The sequence below is a fragment of the Podarcis bocagei genome, assembly GCF_964188305.1.
Source record: "Podarcis bocagei genome assembly, chromosome: 3".
NCBI lineage: Eukaryota > Metazoa > Chordata > Lepidosauria > Squamata > Lacertidae > Podarcis > Podarcis bocagei.
Window position 1 is genome coordinate 15,419,692 of NC_138127.1, and position 19,767 is coordinate 15,439,458.

At 45.3% G+C, this 19,767-nt stretch overlaps 1 protein-coding gene across 3 annotated transcripts in view; it reads left to right on the plus strand.

The window, feature by feature from the left end:
- Positions 1-19,767, plus strand: part of LPIN1 (lipin 1) — a 91,672-nt gene that overhangs the window by 9,194 nt on the left and 62,711 nt on the right. The window lies entirely within an intron of this gene.

Consider the following 19,767-nt stretch of genomic DNA (forward strand, 5'->3'; position numbering starts at 1 on the left):
TAATCCCCCTTGATTGTGCACCCTGGGTAAAGGTGCACAAAACTGTAACATTATAGTGCAATCCTATGCATGTCTATTCAGAAGTAAGTCCCATGGAGTCCAGTGGAACTCATTTCCAAGTAAAGGTGCACATGATCATTCTCTTAATCTTTTGTGTAGAATATACAAAATGTTGGCACCGAAGTCAAAGCCCTAAGAAGTATGCATGGATGTCTCCAGCGCTGTCCCTGCAGGAGTTAATGGTCATGTGCATTAACACCACTAATGTCATTCTTTAGTTGGTTCTTATGGTTCCTTTAAAGCAGTGGTGGCCAAACTTGGACCTCCAGCTGTTTGGGGACTACAACTCCCATCACCCCTAGCTAACAGGAGCAGTGGTCAGGGATGATGGGAATTGTAGTCCCAAAACAGTTGGAGGGCCAAGTTTGGCCATCACTGCTTTAAAGGCTTTGCTCTCAGGAACCACCCAGGAGGGAATGCACCCATAATGCATCACATATGCCCCTTGCCCAGCGGTGGAGGAAGCTTCTCGGGCACCTGGGGTGAACCACCCATAGGGGCAGGGCGAACCACCCATAGGGGCGGGGCATGCGGCACCCATAGGGACAGGGTGCACGGCGCCCATAGGGACAGCATGGGGTTGTTGGAATTCTGCCTGGGTCAGAGGAATGTGCCACAGCGTAGGCACCGGCAGATATTCCTGTCGACCTCCCCGCGTCTCCACTCTGCTGATAAGCAGGCGAGGTCCCGGCGATTCATCTCAGATGTGTGAGAGGAACACACCGATCTTCCTCTCTCCCCTTTGGTGTCCCCCAAGAGGGGAAAGAAGCAGACAGAAAACTATTTACATCCTTTATTTCTGTCTCTCATATCAGTACAGAGAAACACGTCTGCACTCGACAACAGCAAGACGAAAAACCACCCATGTACTTCCAGTACGGGTCATATGACACACACACTGAGCTAACATCCGGTGCTCAGTACGGATTGTACTGCCCCTTTGTTTCCATGGCAACAGTCACAAACATCCTGTCTGGCTTTCCAGCCACAAGCAGCTGACTGAGCTGCTGGAGCCTTTGCTTGCTGCAGCATTGGTGCTTTATGGTAACATACTCCCCCTAAAGTATCAATGCGTGCTGCGAGCAAAGCGTCATCCAGAGAAGAAAACAAACAGTTGTTATACTTATAACATTCCCCTGTTGTTTCAGTTCCACCCTTGGAACTACCCGCCACTGGTTTTACCAATGTACCTCTCTGGTTGTGTGACTTCACATTTCCTTGGTTAACAACTCTCTGTTGTGCCTTTGTCTCTGACTCAGACACAGCTTCAATCTGTCCTTGATCGTTTACAACAGCAACATATGCAAGGTTAGCAAAATCCTTTGAATACCTCTTGGGTGGTACACCCTTCGTTGCTCTCTCAGACCTTCGTAAGAGCTGCTGCTCTTCTCTGCTTTCTGGTTCAGCCTCTGAACTCTCTGGAGAACCAGTAGTAAGCTTAATCAGTGGTTTATCCTCCTTTTCTGAGGGTCTAGTCATTATTTGAGATTTCCTCTCAATGACTGTGACAACTGAGCTGTCTGAGCTATCAGTGTCATCATCATCAGTACCACTGAACACATTAAGATCAAACTCATCATCATCATCATCAGAATCATCTGTGGAAAAAGTGTGAACAATCACTCTCTCCCGTTCAGGAGCACTCTCTAGAAATTTTGTGAGAATCACCTGACCAGATTCAGACAAAATTACTCTGTAGAGACCTTTTTCATAACCTACAAAGATGCCTCTGGCATTCTTTACACCACTTGGAGCTTCTGTTCTCACATGAGACCCGAAAACCTTGAAATAGGCAACAGAAGGTTTTCTATTAAACAGCTTCTCAAAAGGAGAACAACCCAACTCTGTTGAGACTTTTCTCAACCACACATGAAGATAGGACGCTAGAGATTCGGCCCAATAATCATGTGGCAAATGTGAACTCAGCAATTGCGCATGCATCCCCTTTTGCAATTCTTTGTTCACCCTAACACAGACACATTTCTTCCATGCTTCTTCGGAACTAGCAAGTTTGTGTCTTATCCCTTTTCCATCCAGGAACCTCTGGAAATCCTGTAAAAGAAAAACTGGCTTGTCATCTGTGAAAAGACAATCAATGTTAGCATCATGCATACTTTTAACCTTGTCACAAAACTCTTGAAACTTTTCTAAAGTTTCCTGCGGTTTCTTCATCATATAAACCCAAGAATAATTAGTGTAACAATCAACACACACAAGGTAATATTTTGCACCGCCCCTAGATGGTTCTAGAGGACCAATCACATCAGCATACACCCGCTGAAAAGCTCTGTGGACCTTCTTGGCCACCTTCTTGGTGCTCATACTGGTCACACCTGCAAGAGAAATTTCGTTAGAATCAGAAGTATTACATTTCATGTAATCACTTTGATCAAAAGTCAACAAATACAGTCCATCTTTCTCTTTGGCAGTAAGAAACAGTTCTCCATCTTTGTAGATCTTGCATCTTTTAGCATCATAGTACAGTTTTAGTCCCTTCTTTGCAATCTGCGAAGCACTCAGCAGACTAAATTTCAGTTCTGGAACCAGGTAAACATCGCTTATAGTCAAGTTCAGACTCTCAAGATACACAGTTCCAATTCCGGTCGCTTCCAGTTCTTGACCGTTGGCTTGTTTCACAGTGAAGCTTTGCTTCTTCAACGTCGAAAACAGTTCTCTGTGTGGGCAGAGATGCTTCGTGGCGCCGGTATCGATTATGAATGCGTTCCCAACATCTGGCGCGGTTCCTTTCGCCATCATCGCCTTTGCAGGTTTCATCTGGCACTTGGTACGGCTTTTGCTTGACGCCTCAGGCTTCGTAGAGCTGTTCTTGGCTCCTTTTGACTGTCGCGGCTTCTTACAGTTTCGCTGTAGATGCCCAGTCTGTCCACAATTGTAGCATCTGACGGCACTCAATGCTATGGCATGCTCTCCAGTAGATTCAGCAGTGGGAAGATTTGAACTCTGTTCTTGCCTCCCTCTGTCTTTCACATTCTGTGACTCCCAAGCACGCGTTGGTGCTGCTGGGATGGGATTCTCAATCACCCCAAACAGTCTCTGATTCTGCAGCAGGGCCTTCATCTTTACAGACCAAGATGAATAATTGTCATTGGTCAGGAGGGGTGGAGAAGGCAAGCCTCCCCCCTTCTTGGCATCCATTTTGAGTCCTTGCATTGACTCTAAAACACAAGCCTCTAAAATCCAATAGCTGGCTTGTTTACACTCTTTACACCTGGCAACTCTGACACTGGCTGCGTTGGAAAGTCCCTTCCAGCAGTTCGTGAGGACCTAGTCATAACAAAACTTTGTTTACGCCTCTCTGAGGCATAGTCTGACTGTCCAGCCCTCTCGAGTAGCTTTCCATTTCTCCTCTCTGAGGCACAGCCTTCTGAAGGACGTTGCTTAGCAACAGCGCATTCCTTTCCTCGGACAGGAAACCACAAAAATGCCTGGTATGCAGGCCTCTTCTAAGTTGGAGCTGCTTTCCCACACTCGCTCTCCGTGAAGCAGAGAATGAATCATTCTGCATTCACACTTTTAAGCCCTTAAAAGTCTCATACCTTGAGCATCGGCTTGGCTGTCAGCCTTCTTCTGGTCAGCTTCTGGCTGCAGAGAATCAGCCTCTCAAATCAGGCTTCCATGGAGCAGAGGAGGACAATTCACCAGCCTCTCATGCAGATGTCCGATGGATCGAAGAAAACAGCAACCATCCGAAGGCTGCCACTGTTGGAATTCTGCCTGGGTCAGAGGAATGTGCCACAGCGTAGGCACCGGCAGATATTCCTGTCGACCTCCCCGCGTCTCCACTCTGCTGATAAGCAGGCGAGGTCCCGGCGATTCATCTCAGATGTGTGAGAGGAACACACCGATCTTCCTCTCTCCCCTTTGGTGTCCCCCAAGAGGGGAAAGAAGCAGACAGAAAACTATTTACATCCTTTATTTCTGTCTCTCATATCAGTACAGAGAAACACGTCTGCACTCGACAACAGCAAGACGAAAAACCACCCATGTACTTCCAGTACGGGTCATATGACACACACACTGAGCTAACATCCGGTGCTCAGTACGGATTGTACTGCCCCTTTGTTTCCATGGCAACAGTCACAAACATCCTGTCTGGCTTTCCAGCCACAAGCAGCTGACTGAGCTGCTGGAGCCTTTGCTTGCTGCAGCATTGGTGCTTTATGGTAACAGGGGTGTGTGGTGCCCATAGGGACGGAGCGCATGGCGCCCATAGGGAGGGATGGGACAGGGTGCATGGCATCCATAAGGATGGGACAGGGCGCATGGCGCCCATAGGGACGGAACACGCCATGGGGCCTCAGCCGCCCTACAGCGGGGAGCCTGTGGGTGCCAGAGATGCGTGGCTTGGGCGTGCTGCAGGCCCCGTGGTGAGTGCCACCTGCCCTTGCCAAAATTGGGCTTGTGCCTGGTCCCAAGTGTTTACCACTGGGAAGTCTAATTTTCTCTTCCAGGCTCAGATAATATGTTGCTAATGGAAGACTGGTGAACTGAAATTCACTCAAGAGGGGCCTGCATCATGCATGCTCCACCCAACTGAAAGCAACCCAGTGCCAGCTGTCTGTGGAAATCCACCATTGACAAACTTGCTTGTTTTCGTTGCCTGAGTTGGACTTCAAAAAACAAAGAGGTTGCCAAGATCACATCTGGCCCAATACAGGCATCAAGCCAGTGTGGGTCATAACTTGTGTAGGCCTGACTTAAGAGGACTTCTGTTCAGGGTTACCTCAGAGGTTCCCAACCTCTTTGGGCCTGTGGGCACATTTGAAAATGAAATAAACTGTTGTTGGCACTGCACACATCCTGCAATTTCTTTTATTGGCAAAAAGCCTAATTTCAGCAGGGCACTACCCTGGTTGCCAGGGAAGGCCTCTGTGGATTCATGTGGGTCCACAGGCATGGTGTTGGGAATCCCTGGCTCAAAATATATGGTGAAAATGTATTTTGCTGCTCTCTTCATACTTTGTACGGGGTTGTGAGTGTACTGTGTCCCCTCACTAAAGGTGTTGCAGTCAGGAACAGCTTTAGTGAGGGAACATAGTATACTCACAAACCCAAATATGCAAAGATATGCTAAATATGCACCTCACTAAAGATGTTATTGACTGCAGCCTTTGCTTTGTAAGTGTCTAGATCATGGAAGGTGGCTCTAGTTGGGAATTGTGTGTGTGTGTGTGTGTGTGTGTGTGTGTGTATATATATATATATATATGCAGGTTTTGGTGTCTTCGGGTGTCTTCCACCAAAACCTGCATTCCTGTACCCGTGAAAATCTACGAAAGCAAATATATATATATATATATATATATATATATATATATATATATATATGTGTGTGTGTGTGTATGTATATGTGTGTAGACAATCTTTCCCCTTTTGTCCCAAGATTCTGGAGCAGTGTGTGGGCACACCCTCCGTTCATGTTTCCCCCAGAAAAATCAGCAGCTCTTAAATTCTGACGCCTCAGACAACCACCAGGGCTGCCTATTAGGCTGGGCTGGCCCTGTTTCTTCTGATAAATGTTGAGGCATCAGTGGGTCATTTTGTCTCCCTGAAGAGATTTTGTCTATTTTTAGCTACTGAGCAAAAACAATTGTAAATGCTTGATAACACCCGAGTGCTTTTTTTAAAAAAGGATTTGACCTTAGGAAAGAAAAAAAGATTAGTTCACTCTCCTTGTAACCAGACCTACCCGATGCCAGTATGTCACCTGACTACTTCTCTGACTCATTGCAAGGGGACTAACTGTACATTTAAGGCATTATCGCTCAGGATCAAGTGGACTTCTCAGTGTAATTGCTTTACGACTCTCACGTGTCATGTTACATGCATGGATGACTCCCCAACCCTTCGTGCCTTAGAGAGCTCTGCAGTTGGCTAGTAAAACTGCTGATTAAGATTTCCCAATCTTAAAGCGGCTCTCTTAAGGGCAGATTCCCCCTTGGCCTTGTTGAAAACAATGCCAATACGTTTATTTCACATCTGGCAACCAATGCACCCCTTTGGTTCCAGATAGTACATGGGTAGACGAGTCTAAAAAGCCTGGGAAGCAAATGATCACGAACATCTAGCAACTATGGCAGGATCATCTACCAGAAGTAATGTACAGTGGTACCTCGGGTTAAGTACTTAATTAGTTCCGGAGGTCTGTTCTTAACCTGAAACTGTTCTTAACCTGAGGTACCACTTTAGCTAATAGGACCTCCCGCTGCTGCCGCACCGCAGCGTAGCCTGAAGCGTATGTAACCCGAGGTACCACTGTATTTTGCATTAACTCAAGAAATGTGTATTCACTTCTGACCAAACTAAGCCTTCTGATGTAGATCTTGCAGTTACAGTGGTACCTCGGGTTAAGTACTTAATTCGTTCTGGAGGTCTGTTCTTAACCTGAAACTGTTCTTAACCTGAAGCACCACTTTAGCTAATGGGGCCTCCCACTGCCGCCAGGCCACCAGAGCACAATTTCTGTTCTCATCCTGAAGCAAAGTTCTTAACCCGAGGTACTATTTCTGGGTTAGCAGAGTCTGTAACCTGAAGCGTATGTAACCCGAGGTACCACTGTATCTTTAATCTGCAGAATGAGTTGAGTGCAGCCAGGAAGCTCACTCCTGACATGATATCCCTTTGCTACTTTTGTTGACACTTGCTACTTTTGTTGTTAGTTGTAACATGATGGCAGATGACCATCCCCTCCCCCTCCCTCTGGATCTCATTGAGTAAGAATAGGTGTGGGTTGATGGCAATTTAGAATGAGTTGAGGTTGGCAATATGTGTTGACTTGGCAATTTAGAAGGAGGTTGAGACTGTCAATATGTGTTGACTCTTTCCCAGGCTAAACATACCCATCTCCTTTCTGCTCTGATAATGGACCATGCTGGCTGGGGCAGATGAGAGTTGGAATTCAACATTTGGAGGGTCGCAGGTTCCCCACTCCTGGCTTAGGATGTCAGCTATAGTCTTAGGAGGGGTGGTGGTCCAGTATTTGTTGTCAGTCTTTCTCACTTCAGGAGGCCAATGCTCCCATTTGTAAACCCCATGTTCTGTCACTAGGTGCTGCTCTTTCAGTATTTTGTCTGGAACCTAACAGTGTTCAGTAATGCTCTATTCAAGTTCTGACTGAAATTCTCAATCTCTCTCTCTTTCTTTCTCTCTCTCTCTCTCTCTCTCTCTCTCTCTCTCTCACACACACACACACACACACACACACACACTATGCATGTCATGTAAATTTGAAGGTGCTTGAGTGGGGCCCCTGTTAATGACAACATAATATCTGGACTACATCTTCCGACAAGAAATGTGAACATATTAGCTATGGAGCAATTATAGATGACTGAGTGGTTTGCCAGGGAAATTCTGGGCCATCTTTATGGAAAAGAGGAGATTGAGGGGAAATACGATAGCCACCTTCAAATATCTAAAGGGTTGACACAGGGCAGCGGCAGATTTAGGGTGGTGTGGGTTGTTCCCCTCCATAGGGCACCGAGTCTAGGGGGTGTAAAATTGAGAAGACCCATAATTTAGAAGACTCATTTGGAGGGCACGATATTACAAAAGATGTCTGAAGTCCACCTTGTACATGGAAGATGAAGCAAGCTTGTTTTCTCCTCCTCTGAAGCCCAAACCAATGTTTTCTCCTCCTCTGAAGCCCAAACCAATGGCTTCAGATTACCAGAAAGGAGATTTCAACTTAACGTGAGGAAGCACTTTCTGATGGTAAGGTTTGACAGTGGAATGGGCTCCCTCTGGAGATTGTGGACTCTCCTTCCTTGGAGATTTTAAAGCAGAGTTTGGACAGCCCTCTGCCATGGATGCTTTAGTTGCGATTCCTGCATTGCAGGGGGCTGGACTTGATGACTCTTATGGTCCCTTCAAACTCAACAATTCTATTTTTCTATTCTATGTGCTGACCAGGAGAAAAAGGCCTGCCGAGTTCAGTGGAACCCACTGAGTTCAGTGCAACTGAGTTCAACATGGTGCAGCCTGAAAAGTTCCTTTATCTTGCCTTCTGATGTTTGCTTTCCTTAACACAAGTTTGCCTCTCTGCTTAGATTGTTATGTATTAACTTTCTCCTGGCGAGTATATGTATTAACCACTTCTCCTGAAGTGGTTTTGAAAACCTATTTACACCAGGGAGGCAAGGCAGCCAGTCAGCATATCTGTGTAAGGGGACATGGAAGAATGAAGTATGTAACTGCAGTTGGCAGAGGCCACTCAGTGGGTTGTGTTATTTTGTTTTAAACAAGCCAGCAAAGTTGTGGTGTGCTTTGATTGGCCCGGAGGAGCCACCTCCCACTTCTCAGAAGCCGTTCGGAACAGATTGTAGATACGTGGAAAGAAATGCAGGACGTACTTGGTTGTAAACTTGGAATTCTCTTTCTGCTTGAGGAATCAATAGCTAAAGGACAAAGTACCTAAGATTCCTTTCACATCTTAAAACCTGGCAAACACACACACAAACACTTGTGTGATACAACTACAAAGCCCTTTTCTTTGACTGCAGCACTGCTTCTTTTAATTCCATGAGTTGTTTTGTGTCAACTTCCGCAGTAGGATTGCACCCGCTGTAGTTTCAAACGCTATTAAATAAACCCTTTTCTTTTCTTTTCATCACCACTGCAGCTCATTTTCATGGTGTCTCTTTTAATCCAGGCCTTGGGGGAATGTGCAAAGCTTGTTTACTTTCTGCATACGAATTTATCAGTTGGTTGCTATTTTAACCGTTTACTGTCTATTCTGTCTTATTGCTTCTTGACGCGTTGCAACTCACACCGCGCTGGGCCTTTGGTGAAGTGTGGATAATAACTATGCTAAACGAATGCAATAAATGAATCCCCCCCCCCTGGGATGTTGATTAACAGCTGCAAGCTAATTGCACAGAGGGTTGAGGAAGAAGAAAAGCTAAGGGTGATTTCAGGTGATGCTGATAGCGTGCCCAGCTGCAGAGTCCGCCCCACTCCTGGCGTGTCTAACTGCTGAGTGGTAAAAATGAATGGACACAACAACTGTCTGGGATTTAAACAGCCACAACTTTCAGTTGTAGGAAGCTTTGGCATAGGCATTGGTCGGGTATTCCTCTCAGCCACACCGCTGGAGGACTGAGACATGACAGGGTCTTTTTGGGGGTGGGTCCATTGCAAAACGCAGGTTTACGTGGTTGGCCCCCAAATGCTGAGGGAAGCTCTATGCACTTGGCTCTTTGGACAGAGACTTCCCTCCAGACCCCTCTGACAGGGTACCCTGTTAACACCGCTGCAGGGACGAAAAACTATAGGATTCTGCCCAAGGCCTAAGTCACCAAAGTTGTGACTAGTGCTATGGGGAAGACAAAACCTGCAGAGTGGGGGAAATCCCTTCCCGGCTCCGAATACGGCAACTGTCAGAAGACCACAGCAAAGCCCGGCTAGCTGAAAAGAAACGGTTAGAGCAGTAATCAATGAAAGGAGGGGAAGGGTGAGTGATGCTCTCGGCCGACTGGATGCTGTGCAGAGTGGTTGGCCAGGCTAAGTAAACGGCCATGCCCCCACCAGGGCTGCCACGGATTGGCTCGTTTGGTCAGTTCAATGCAATCCTCATCTATGGATTCCTTCTATGGAATTGAGAGTTGTTGCGTGAAAAGCACCAATGAATCAACATGTTTTCCAGGGAAAGCTGCTGAGCAAATGCAAAACTGCTCAAACCCATTCTTTTTAGGCACGGGACAAGGGGAAGTGTGGACGAGCCCTTAGATGCAAAAAGGGCAGTGAAATATACTTGGAGTCGAGAGTGGATTTCATGCTCTTTATTCAGCTCATAGTGGTGAGGAGGAATGAATGTTCCCCCAAAGTATCTGCTTTATATACATTATTTACACAATGGGCTGCACGTGATTGGCTAATTTCGGAATTCTCCTGTAGGCCAATCAGGTTGTGGATTCACTTCCATCTGGAGCTGGATTGGGTGGCGCCTGCAGACCAATCATACTGCTGCATTGTTCTAGGACCAATCAGACAGCTGCATTCTGAATCCTATTGTTCTAGGACCAATCAGACTGCTGCATTTTGGATCCTATTGTCCTAGGACCAATCAGACTGCTGCATTTTGGATCCTATTCAACTCAGTACATAACAGGCAGCAAGGAAGATCAATTGCAGATATCCAATACACCATTGACTCTTTATTTCTGCTCCTACTTCCTGTTCTCCCAGTTTCAGAAAGCTGCCTTATATCACTAGCCCATCTGTATTCTGTGCCATCTGGAAGCAGCTCTCCAGGGTTTCCTTGCCCTGAAGTCATATTTCTGTCACAATGAATCTACTGCAAATCAAGGATCAATATGAGGCATCTAAGAAAGGGCTGGCAAAAGGGCTGAGTCATTCAACAATTTTTCCACCTGGGCTTTATTGCACTGGCAGTTCTGCAGCGCTGCTGCAGGCCACAGGCACCATCTTTCCAATGACTCATAAATCCAAGGTCTTCATTACTTGAGATGCATCAAAAGTTGTGACATTTGGCTCCTTGGGCAGCTTCTCAGCTGAGTAACTATATTTATCCCTTCCTTCAGGTTCTCCCGACTGCTTCCTTAGACATAAAGGATTTTGCAATACGCTAGGCAATACTGTAGGTTACATTTCCTATGTGTAATATAGGTGCGTGCAAGTCTGTCTCTGTCAGAGACTCTGGTGAAAGTAAAGCCAGACTTAGGTCATCGAGTTCGAGGCTTGATGACGCTCTTGTGGGAACAAGATTGTCTGAGTACCTTAAAAGGACTATGAGAGAAGTGATGGGCTTGAGTTGGTCCAAAAGGGAGCATAAGAGGCTTGGATGACTTTTGTGCATAATTTGGCAGATATATGGCAATCCAATGCACTGCGTTCTAGCTGGGCGAATAAATCCAAAGTTGTGTTTAAGCCCCATGGTACCTGAATAGGAGATTTCACTGGAAACCTGCCTTTTCAAATGATCATCTTAGCATTTTACATAGATTGAGAGAGAGACTGTGTGTGTATGAGAGAGTGAGAGAGATTTGGTTTTAATTTATTTAAATGTGTGAATTGAATGTTATGGATTTAGTATTTGGTGTTGAAATGATAATAAATATCTTAATATGAAATAAACAGAACACGAAGTGATCGTTAGTATTTTTTCCAGAGGACCCCAATGTCTTCCCTCACGATAAAGCTTCAGTTTTGTGGAAGTCACATTTCTCAGCACTTAACTTCCAAATTACATTGGTACATCGGGTTACATACGCTTCAGGTTACATACGCTTCAGGTTACAGACTCCGCTAACCCAGAAATAGTGCTTCAGGTTAAGAACTTTGCTTCAGGATGAGAACAGAAATCGTGCTCTGGCGGCGCGGCAGCTAAAGTGGTGCTTCAGGTTAAGAACAGTTTCAGGTTAAGTACAGACCTCCGGAACGAATTAAGTACTTAACCTGAGGTACCACTGTATTGTTGCTAATAGAGAAAATGATTAGAAGAATATGACTGAAAAAAGAGAGAGACTGGTTTAGACACAGAAGAAGGTGAGATGGGTCTTAGTGGAAAAGCACTTTCCATCTTTGGTTCTGGCTCTTTATTCTGAGATTTAACTCATTTCCTCAAATACCCAGAAAAGGCGGCTAAAACTTCAAAACAATTTCAGAGGATAGCACTCCAACACGAAAGTAACTCTGTACAGGAACTATAGGCTGAACTAATATTGCATCTATGATGATGAAATGCTGGGTGCAAGAGAGAAAAAATATGTCAAAGGCATCATGGGCCAGTCAAGAGAGTCATCCACAGATTATAAGAAAACGACATTTAATCTCTATTGGTGGGAGTGGTAGGGTCAAAGTTTGCCAGCAAGTTATGCAAGCTGCTGAAGGTGGTGACCAGACTCAAAAAACTGGTTTAGGCTGGTAAGGGGAACTCCAAATTCACACAATGTGATCTCAGGTTCAGAATACTAAAACTATAATTTGCAGTTTTATCCCTTCAGGGTAAGTGTGGTGAACCTTCTCTGTGCTCCTCCCAATAGTTCCTCACACCCCAGTAAGTGTGGAGCATATCTGGAGGGGCCAATAGTTCCCCACACCTGGGAACTGAGCCTAGGTTCCCTTTGTCTCTGGTGCTTCAGTCCTCCCTCAGCTGCTGTAGATCCGATGGCTGAAACCAACTCATCATCCACAGGGGACTCTAGCACTGCTCTTGTGGTCCTTTAGTGGACCTTTGTCAAGTAACTTAAGGCTAAGTTGTGCTCAGACAATTTGCCTAGAGGATGGCCATCTCCATCTGTCCAGAGCTCAAGCAATGGGTGGGGCAATGCTCTTACTTCTGTGATGTTTACAAATGTTTTAATAGGGGCTGAGAGGCATTGAATTAAAATCCTGTTAGGGTCTGAAGACTTGTTCAGGTTTTCAGCCTTAGATCCATCTTCCTCTCCCACCCTGCTTTTCTTCCTTGCCAGTTTATTTCCATGATGCATTCTTTGCCTGACACAATCACAAAGAAACGTTCACAAGAAAACTGGGAAGATCTAGACCAGTGGTGTCCAAACTTTTTTCAAAGAGGGCCAGATTTGATGAAGTGAAGGGCCCTGAGGGCCAGCCAAAGGGCCAACCTAAGTTATTGAGCTTTTTTTAGGACTGAAGTTTTTGAGGTTTATTTAGGATCTTACCCCAGTAAATATACTGCCACAGGGGCAGATTAAACCATCCGGTGGGCCGGATTAGGCCCCAGAGGCAGACTTTGGACATGCCTGATCTAGACAAACATCTCTCCCAGCCATAAGCTTCCGCAAGGCTTTCGTGCTCTGCTCATGGCCATATTTACTATCAAGTGCACATGGGCAGAAACAAACGGCTCACTGTGCTTGTTCCAAGAACAGTACAAGCTGAGTATTGACATTTGAGTGATGAATGCTTTTTTGTTTCACGTTCTCCTTGGTGCGTGTTGCCCTGAGATCCGGTGCCTGTGTTTTCACATCTCAAACCCATTCTTCAGAGCTTGTAAACATGAGCGTTGATCTGAGGTGAGCGCAGCTGTCAGGCTTGTCTGGCCACAATGTATGTGCCAAAGTCGGATGATACATGCTCCTCTTAGTGTGGAATCTTAAAAAGAGATAGGAACAGGTTTAGCCTGAGTAAAAGCATGTGAAACAGGAAGAAAGATCCTGCAGTCCATCTATATAAAAGCATAGGTGAGGTGGTTGAGAACTTCAGGCCCACAAGCTGAATGTGGTCCTCTAGGCCACACCCCTTACCCAGGCCACACCCCTCTCTGGTCCTGTTTTGCATTCCAAGGGTTTTTGCCTGGCTGGAATGTGTCCTTGAACCCTGATCATGCTTCTTGCTTGCATGAATGGAGGATAAAGAGTAGCGTGGGAGGAATGTGTAGGATGTAGAAAAAACTAGACTACTATACAAAAGTGGAATTTACAACTCCTTTTGCTATTGGTCCTGATCACCACTGGCTTGTGTATTGGGGTGGATGCTGCCAGGTTCCCATTCCAAAACACAACAAGGACTCTCACTTGAAAGCAAGGAAGAGATTTCCATTCAGGCTGATAGTAATGAAAATTCCACAGCGAGCACAAGTTCCAGAAGATTCCAAGGAACATGACCCAAGCAAGAGGTTCATAACGTAACAGAAGATATGAAGCTGTCCCAACATTTCACACTGCCCTCCTGCCAAGCTGTTAAAGATGAGGCAGGGTGAGCTGACCCAAGAGTTTGCTGTGTGCACACATGCACGCTCCATTTGGGCTGATGTGTCTGATACCACTTATGAAGGCAGTGCCTTGTTCTCCATGACAAGACCGTCTGCTTGCAGCTCTGCTGCCATCTTCTCTTGTTCTGCCCTTCCCTCTGGCTGGTCTCAGTCCGCTCCTCTCCCTGGTGAGGCTGTGTGCTCCACTGGAGGGGCAGTGGAGAAAGCCATCAGAACTACTTTCCCCTCTTTGACATCTAGGGTCACAAGGGGAGGATCAGTCTTCCAGCCCCTTATCTCCTCCACTTCCTTTTTCCTCCTCTTCCTCCTGGTCCATCTGGGGCTGCCAAGGGGCTCATGACAGTTGCCCACCCATATTTCCCCTCTACCAAAGTATGCCCCCAAAGCAGAGTCGCTGAGCATGTGCATGTTTACATGTATACATTTTCTTGTGGGGTAGCCATGTTAGTCTGTTGCAGCCAAAGAAACCAAGACTATACATTTTGTATATTCACAGGCTCTGGGCAAAGAATACACTAAAGGCAGGACATTTGAGGATGTTGCCACTGCTTCCCCACCCTTCCCACATGTGTGTTCTCTGTATGCCGTGTGAACATCTGGATAAGATTAGACAGTGATTCTAGAAACCATGAACCCATGTTTGTTTATTTTAACCACATCAAGAAACAAAATAGTCTCGCATTCTGAGGTTTTCACTGTTTAGTGCACTTATAGATATTAAAGGTAAAGGTGACCCCTGATCATTAGGTCTAGTCGTGACCAACTCTGCGGTTGCGGCGCTCATCTCGCTTTATTGGCCAAGGGAGCCGACGTACAGCTTCCGAGTCATGTGGCCAGCATGACTAAGCCACTTCTGGCAAACCAGAGCAGCTCATGGAAACGCCGTTTACCTTCCCGCTGGAGCAGTACCTATTTATCTACTTGCACTTTGATGTGCTTTCGAACTGCTAGGTTGGCAGGAGCTGGGAGCGAGCAACGGGAGCTCACCCCGTCGCGGTGATTTGAACCGCCAACCTTCTGATTGGCAAGTCCTAGGCTCTGTGGTTTAACCCACAGCGCCACCCACGTCCCTAATAGATATTGTTGTTGTTTAGTCGTTTAGTCGTGTCCGACTCTTCGTGACCCCATGGACCAGAGCACGCCAGGCACTTCTGTCCTCCACTGCCTCCCGCAGTTTGATCAAACTCATGCTAGTAGCTTCAAGAACACCATCCAACCATCTCATTCTCTGTCGTCCCCTTCTCCTTGTGCCCTCCATCTTTCCCAACATCAGGGTCTTTTCCTGGGAGTCTTCTCTTCTCATGAGGTGGCCAAAGTATTGGAGCCTCAGCTTCATGATCTGTCCTTCCAGTGAGCGCTCAGGGCTGATTTCCCTCAGAATGGAGAGGTTTGATCTTCTTGCAGTCCATGGGACTCTCAAGAGTCTCCTCCAGCACCATAATTCAAAAGCATCAATTCTTCGGCGATCAGCCTTCTTTATGGTCCAGCTCTCGCTTCCATACATCACTACTGGGAAAACCATGGCTTTTACTATACGGACCTTTGTTGGCAAGGTGATGTCTCTGCTTTTTAAGATGTTGTCTAGGTTTGCCATCGCCTTTCTCCCAAGGAGCTGGCGTCTTTTAATTTCGTGACTGCTGTCACCATCTGCACTGATCATGGAGCCCAAGAAAGTAAAATCTCTCACTGCCTCCATTTCTTCCCCATCTATTTGCCAGGAGGTGATGGGCCCAGTGGCCATGATCTTCGTTTTTTTGATGTTGAGCTTCAGACCATATTTTGCGCTCTCCTCTTTCACCCTTATTAAAAGGTTCTTTAATTCCTCTTCACTTTCTGCCATCAAGGTTGTGTCATCTGCATATCTGAGGTTGCTGATATTTCTTCCGGCAATCTTAATTCCGGCTTGGGATTCATCCAGCCCAGCCTTTCGCATGATGAATTCTGCATATAAGTTAAATAAGCAGGGAGACAATATACAATATAGTAATAGATATTACTACCTGATAATTAAATGAGTCTTCATCATCTTTTAATTTCAATAACAGCACCCCAAAGGATCCATAACTTCTATTTAATGGAGCTATATATTGTATTAGAGAAGCAATTTTCTGTTTAATTTATTGCTCATCCTAAAAGCTTTATGGATCTTAACTCTGTAGTTCAGTACATCATTCAACCCTGTTTTTTTCTGGGTTTTTAAAAGGACTATTAATCCATGCCTACTTTGTTGGACCCCCCCATTATCCACATGCTTCAAAAACATATTGCTAACAAAATTCACAACAATACTGTATAAGTAAATTATTGTCAGCCTGATAATCAGATCAGTTACCTTACTCACTCTGGGACATTTCTGAAACTCTAGGAATGTTTTACTTTTGTTCCTCTCAGAATGAAACATTAACACTAATAGCCAGGATCATTAATATAATTCATATCATTCTGCATCTAAACTGATTCAGCTGGAGTTTCATTAATTGTTTTCTGATAAACTAATAAAATGTTAGATAACTACTATGCCAATATTTATTCACTTACTGGCCTACGCAAGGAGAGGATATTCAATGAAACATCTTCAGAGAAATATTTAACTTTATAGCTGGCAAGGTTTGACAGTAGAATTTGGCAAAGGAATGTTTTTAATAAACTGGGAGAGATCAGTTTCCTCATAATGCAGCCACTGTAACAAAACAAATGGATTTCTCAATGGCTATATGACATCATGTGGTCCCTACCTCATGCTCAAATAAAACAGCTGCATCAGAAATCAATAATTCAAAGAATTATTATGCCATCAAGTCTCTGTGCTTTGGCCTTCTGCATCTCACTCTCTCCCCTTTCCTGGGCTGAAATCTAAACCTTCTTTGTGCTGGGCTGGCATGTGTGTTTGTGTGAATTGGGCAGAGATGTCCCTCTACTCAGGTCTGCTACTAGTGCTATCCATGTGTTATTCTTGGAGAAGGCATTTGTGTTGAAGCAAGAGTGGGGGGCGTCTGTGTCAGCCCACCCCCATGTTGCATCCCTGGACCAAACCCAGCCATAAATGCCTGTGTGTTGTGATTATCGTCATGGATGTCAGGGGGGTGGGGCTAGCCCTGGGATGTGATGTCAGGAGTGGGGCCAGCAGTGCAGCCCTACTCCCGTTGCTGCGTCATCCCACGAGTGCCAATACACACAAGCAACATGTGACTACTGTCCAGGAGACAAGCTGCTGTTCAGTTTACAAAGCAGGTTGGGCCACATCCGCATATGGATCTGTCGTGTAGCAGCAAGATGCCGAGCTCTGCCCTTGTACCCAGGTCTCTCTTGGAGACACAAGACTCCCTTTGCAGTTTCTGATTCTCATTCTCTTTCAGTTCTTTCCTAGTCAAACTTTTGATTGCTTGGGTTACTTTGTGCTGCCCATTGCTGCAGACAGGTGTTCCATGTTGCATACCCTTTGATGAAAATAGGGGCATTCTATTCCATCATCATTTTATTATTTATACCCCACCCATCTGACTGGGTTGCCCCGGACACTCTGGGAGGGTTGCAGCATATATAAAAACATAATAAAAGTATACAGGGCTGCCTTAGGATGACTTCTAACGGTTGTATAGTTACTTATCTCCTTGGCTCGAGAGTCGTATAACTCCATACCCTCCAACATTTCTCCAATGAAAATAGGGATGTCCTAAGGAAAAACGGGACATTCCGGGATCAAATAAAAAACCAGAACAGCTTCTGTAAATCCGTGACTGTCCCTGGTAAAACCGGGACACTTGGAGGGTCTGATGTTGCCTTTGAATCTATTTTCTTAGATCCTGTAATTATATCTACTGAACACGGATGTGTTTGCACAGGTGTTTGTGAGACATAAAACAACCCTTTTTTTTAAATAAATGAGAATTGGTACTTGGTCACAACCTGAAATCCTGTGTTCTCTGCAACATTCCAGATTCAAATGCGACTGTGTGGGTCTGTATCTGAGTGTTGTGCTATCTGGATGTTATTTATAACTCTGCATTGCAGAGGAGTGTCAAGTGGCGTTCAACAGTGCCTTTGGCAAGGTGCCCAGCTTGTCACGGGCTGGTTATATCACTCCATGAAGAAAGTTGTTTTTGAGGCTGAGCATACAGTGTTGTTTTCAAAGAATTGCCACCGTCAGCCTGCTTCCAAAGGCTGCGCGGTTGCGTCACGTATTGTGACACGCTGCTCGACTGCCAGACCCAAACAGACTGTGCTGCTCCTAGGCCCAGCGCCTGAGCTTTAGAAGCACATTTGAATGGATGTGCACAGGCCCAGCACACTGATGGAAGAGCAATGTGGTTCACTTCACCTTTCAATGCAAACCGACCTTATTCACAGTTCCGGAAAAAATGCACCAACTGTAATGGAGCTTCCCTCTGAATATTCAGCAGTCATTTCCATGTATATTGCAAACTAATTCCCTCCCTCCCTGGAAGCAAATAACATGGAAATAAGCACTAAACTTGTGCTATATCCCAGTATATTTCTAGGAGTCCATTTTATATTGTGTGAAAGTTCTAATATAATTTACCCGAAATGAACAGTTATGGAAATGTTGAGGGGAAACGAACGAACTGCCATGAGAATACTGCTTTCCTGATGTATATTTTGCTCTAGGGGACTTAGTGTGGTCAGAATCGAGTTTTCACTTCCAGAGTTAACACTAAATACATTACTTTTGGTAAATGAGCCACCATAGTCGCTAGAGGGCCGTGAAAATTTGTGTCCCAGGCTTTTTAGACTCGTTTACCCATGTACTATCTGAAACCAAAGGGGCACGTTGGTTGCCAGATGTGACTCCCCCCCCCCCCACAACTCTCCTATCCCACTACCAGTGTTAAGAAAGTTATTCAGGAGGAAGACTGGATTAGGCCAATTGCCATCTTGTCAAACATCCTGGTCTTACAGTAGCCAACCAGAAGCCTGTGGGAAGCCCACAAGATAAAATTAGTGTATGTGCGAGAGACATTATAGAGGTTTTCTATAAATATTTTGAATAAAGCACAAATCACATGCAGAAATAAGGCCATAGTGATTTCAGTGCTGGCGTGCATACAAATGCAACACGTTTACTCTTCTGCCTAGCCTGGTCAATCTCACATCATAGAATCATACAGTTGGAAGGGACCCCAAGGGTCATCTAGTCCAACCCCCCTGCAATGCAGGAATACGCAGTTATCCTATATGGGGATCGAACCTGCAACCTTGGCATTATCATACTCTAACTGACAACTTAACGTTTTACTTTTGTTTCAACTAAATAACGGGCATGATCCCACCCCAAAATTAAGCACTTTTAAGCTCCGTTGATCTAATCAGGAGAGAATTATGCACAAGCATTTAACGTCTCCTCTTGAAATCAGTGGGACTGAGAAGCTCTCAGTTTGCCTGGATTTTACTCAGACCATCTATTGACCCACTGGCATTTCAGCCTCCGCAAGTTGTTAGCAAAGCAACCTAATGATAACTTGAAATTGTTTCATCAGAGTCAGTATTAGTACTTCCGCCCGGTGGTTCCACTGCTACCTCAAGGCAGTATGATGACTTTGTATAAACACATGATGAAAGCAGAGGGCTGTTAATTGGAAGGTGCTCGGGCCTAATTGTTTTCTTTACAATATTGAGCAAGCTATTTAATATCATAGTTTCCTCAGTCTCCTTATTTGCAATACAAGGTCAATGGCCACCTCTGGCCAAGTGTTGTAAAGCTCATTACACTGACTTTTTTATTTATTTAAAGAACAGCATCTGCAGTTGTACACCTCTGCAGAAATTTGTGTTGCGATTGGCTGATGGCAAATGATCCTTTACTAGGCTTCAGTGACCCATCAAAAGGCGACATGGCAGGTCGAGACACAACAGCAGAAAGAGGTAACCTAGGTATAACCCTCCAGGTGTCCCTATTTTCTGGGGACAGTCCCAGAATTAGAAAAGCCATCCCAGAATTAGAAAAGCTCTTCTGATTTGATTCTGGAATGTCCCTG